We start from the raw sequence: 4107 nt of genomic DNA on the forward strand, positions 1-4107 counted from the left end.
TCTCTTCTGGGTGGAGCCAGACCAATTTGTATAAATGATTTTCAAGTTATCCAGGGAGAAAGAGCCTGACTTTAGGTCTGGAGATGAGAGCACCCCTTGGAGATACGGACTGTTAGGTTCAGTTCCCTGGTTCGAGTCAGGATGAGCAGGGACTGAACCACAAGCCAGGCCAGCGCCATGGGTACAGGATTATCCCCCGTGCTGCTGCTTTCCTTTTGGAGGAAAACAAACCCAAGCCATCCCAGTAAAGTCCTGGTGCAAGAAAAGCACTGATGCCTCACATTGTGTGTGACAGAAAGGCTGCCTTTATCCAACCCGAACGCCAGCCTCCACAGTAGAAAAAAGGTGGTTTTTTCCCTTAATAATCACTGTATTTCCATCTTTCTCAAGCTGGCCCTATCCAAACATGGCCAGAGGGACCTAGCTGAGTCCCACTGTCTTGTGGGACTGCTCACAATTTCACCGTTACCATTTCACAGTTCAACCAGAGATGAATATTCTCACACCATTCAAAAAATACAGAAGAGCTAGAAATGTGTCTTTTCTATGAAGTCCCGTTGCTGCATATTCCAGTAAGCACGAAGGGAAAAGACAAATTTTGAGGAGCATTACAGAAGGGGCATCTCGGTCCTAGGAAGAAGCCAGCTGAGCTGGAGTGGCGGAGGCCTCCAGCCTGAAGTCACGCGCTGCCAGCCTCAGTGAGGAAAAAGGGCAGAAGCAGAGAATGCCGGGTTGGAAGGGATCTCAAGGATCATCAGGATGCTGAAGCAGAAAGAGCTGCAGGATGCAGCTTCCCACTGGATCCAATCCACAGAGAAGAAACAGCAGCAAATATCACAGCGATGAACACAGACCTCTTAGAATTTCCAAAACGCTTGCGTCTGTTGTTTCCTTTAGGCCAACCTGCAGTTGTTCCAACGGGAGAACAAGACAAAGGGACACCTGGGCTCCTGTGTCAATTGCAGGCACATGGTGAAACATGAAGCAGGAGGAACATCTTCTCCTGTCTTCTTCATCCAAGAAGACCACTTCTCTCCAAACAGCGGACAGCTTCATAAAATCTAACGTAACCTCAGCAAAGCATTTTGATCCACACATTGGAAAGGATGAAAAGCTCCACAAAGCGTGTTGAGGCTTCCTCTCACGGGTGTCACGGGAAGGTGAAGGCGAGTGCACACCACCAGCAGCCGCGTATCCCAAGCCCGCCAGCCCATCATCTGGCTCTGCTGGCTGCCTACACGTGGCTGTCTCAAGCGTGCGGCAGGAGTGACCGGGCAGGCACTAACCAGCCAGGAAAGAAGGAGAAGCCATTGGACTTGAATGGAACCCAAGCCAAACTCCTTCTGAGGTTCAGCAAATTTCATGTCGGTAACTTATTCCTTCTCCAGCAGCCAATACATTTCCTGAGCGTGGGCAACACCAGAAACACCCTGCAGCATCTCCTGCACGAGCCTGTCCTCTGGCCATCTGAGCAGTTCTCAAATTGGACGAGATCTGACTTAGCAGCCAGTTCCCACTGTGTAATCAATCCCAGCTCCCACATGTCCAGCTTTCCCTGTACGCTCTCCCTTTTGATCCCATGCAAGCACCGTTCATTTACCTGCACCGTGTTTTTTCTTACAACACCCTGGGGAGGCAGGAATTGCTGTTGACTTCCTCTTGCATTCATCTGGAGGGCTTGCAGCGGAAAGGATTCTTGGAGGCACGTCAGTGCCTGGTTCCCTTGGAGTCCAGTGGAATGCAGAGATCTGATTACCTTTGGTGTCTGGGGGAGAGGGATTTGCCCAAGGTAAATCTGTGCCAGAGAAGGGAACGGAGCTCATGCAAAAGTCTAGCACTAAAAAACTCCTTACTCTGAGGAGGGCTGTGCTGGGACACAGGAGCTGCCTGGGGTCTCTACTGCTCTCACACACCCACGTGCACCCACCAGCTGCTGAGCTCCTGCCTGAAACCATTCCTCGCTTTTCCATTTTTCCCCAGCTGAGTGCACTGGGTTCAGACCAAGAAAACTGCTGCTCGCTCAGGAGGTTGGTAGGAGCCAAGCCAACACCACTCCCAGGTTTCAGCGGGCTTGCCAGTCCTGTGCCCAGTAGCTACTACCTGGTTTTGTTGGCTGGATGCTCAGTGAAACAGAGCCGATGATAGTTCCAGGTTGACCCCTGGTGTTGGCATCTAGGAGAGGTCAAATGGCCCATTGGGACAGGACTGTCCTCTGAGAAGGTTCCCCAGCTGTCATGTCCCATAACTGCTCTGACCTTGTGCTTCTGTCCAGTTGCTAAACTGCTGTACACACCCAGTGAGTGCTGTAGAGAAGGTGAGGGGTTTAGGCTATTGTTCACGTGGAGGAACTCTTGTGAGTTTCCGAGAACTTCTTGGGGTTGGCAAGCAAAGCTACAATTCCTCAAAGCAACAGGATCTGGTGGCCCTACGTCCATTTTACAGATTCACTAGGCAGCTGCAGGACATGGATCTCCTGATCACAGAGTGGCACAGGAGTCAGTGACAGACATCATTAGTTCTCTGTGCTCTGGAATGAAGCTGCTGATCTGGAGGAAGATCCACCTGCCATCAAAACTTTCAGTGTCTTTCCTGATGCCATTGACAGTGATTTTGTGTCCTTTTGATGGTCTAATAAAATGAGTCACGTGGGTGGAGAGGATGAAGGCATTGACTCCTGAGCCTTAAACTAGTTCTTTATCCAGGAGGACATCCTACCTCATGGTCAGTCTCGAGTGACCACCCTCCAATGGGTCCCACAGTAGTGTAAGCACAGCAATCGGCTCCCAGGGCTCACGTGAGGAGGCGCCAATGCAAGATGGAGAAGTAGATGAGGAGGTGAAGATTCAGCCTCAGTCCTCTGAGAGCCCAGCTGGAGAGATCTGGATGTGCTGAGCCCAAGCACCCTTCTGCAAGAGAGCAGTCTGGGGATTTCTCAGCCCACAGAAATTTGGAGCATCTGCCTCAGCCTCATTCTCTACTTCCCAAGTCGCAAGCAGAGCAGCAGGGTGGGCTGCTAAACTCCTCCTGTCCGGGTTTGGCTATAGGAGTCAAGTAATATCACATAAAACAGACACTGTGTTCAAACAGGAAGGGAATTACAACTGCCTGCATCCACCAGAGGACACGTCTGAAACCACCACCCATAACAAACACATGGGAGTTTGTCCTTTATATCAGCATTTATTCAGCAACCTGTGGAGATAATCTGCTTCACTAGAGCCTTTTCCAGGTTGATAACACCCACTTCTGAAATTGCCCTTCACTTTTTTTTGGCTTGACCTTGATGAATTGTCGTTTTTGCACTGGAAAGGGTCTATCTGAACAAGAAAAAACAATGCGGCACCACGCTGATCTAGGAACAAACTGTGCAATACGCCCAGCCCACTGTCTTAAAAGTACCCAAAATCCACCTCTGTCCATATTTACAAGTACAATTTGGAAGTTCCCTGAGAAAGAAGGATTAAAAAGAGGATTATTCTATGTGGAGCTGGGCCAGAAAGCTGAGGGAGTATGCATAAAGGTCAAAAATGGATTTTAATTGAGGTTTGTTGTGTCCAGTGGTGCTCTCCTAGAAGCAGGAGCTAAAAATGTGGTGGGGCTGGCCGAGAAGGAACCAGAGGTTGACAAAGGCATCAAAGCAGCTCTGAGAAAGGTCAGATATAAATGGCAACCTGTTCGTTTATGCAATAGTTTGCTCTTCCATTTACGATGGTATTTTCTGGGAAAAGCTGGTCAGAGCCAACTAGGGCAGGCTTGCAAAAAGATAATTTTTCTCCCTTAGAAACACAAAGACAGACAGACTGGGCTGCTGGCTTTTCTCCCTTCCCAAGATCTGCTGCCCTGGGCAATTTGTTCTGTTGCAGCAGCTCTTTGCCGGAGTGACTGGCGTCTGGTCTGCTTCAGAGCAGACGCCAGTCACTCCAGTAAAGAGCTGCTTACCACATCTTTGGTAAATATTTTCTGCAGTGGTGCAGTAGCGTCTTAAAAGAGCAGCACTGTTATTTCATAGTCATCTCCAATAATAACTCAGAGAGAAGCAGCCACAAGACATCAGCAAAAGCTGCTGCCACTGACCAAAACTTTAGAGAAGCAGGAACAGAAGTGGGA

This window comes from Phaenicophaeus curvirostris, chromosome 12, assembly GCF_032191515.1.
Source record: "Phaenicophaeus curvirostris isolate KB17595 chromosome 12, BPBGC_Pcur_1.0, whole genome shotgun sequence".
Classification (NCBI taxonomy): Eukaryota; Metazoa; Chordata; class Aves; order Cuculiformes; family Cuculidae; genus Phaenicophaeus; species Phaenicophaeus curvirostris.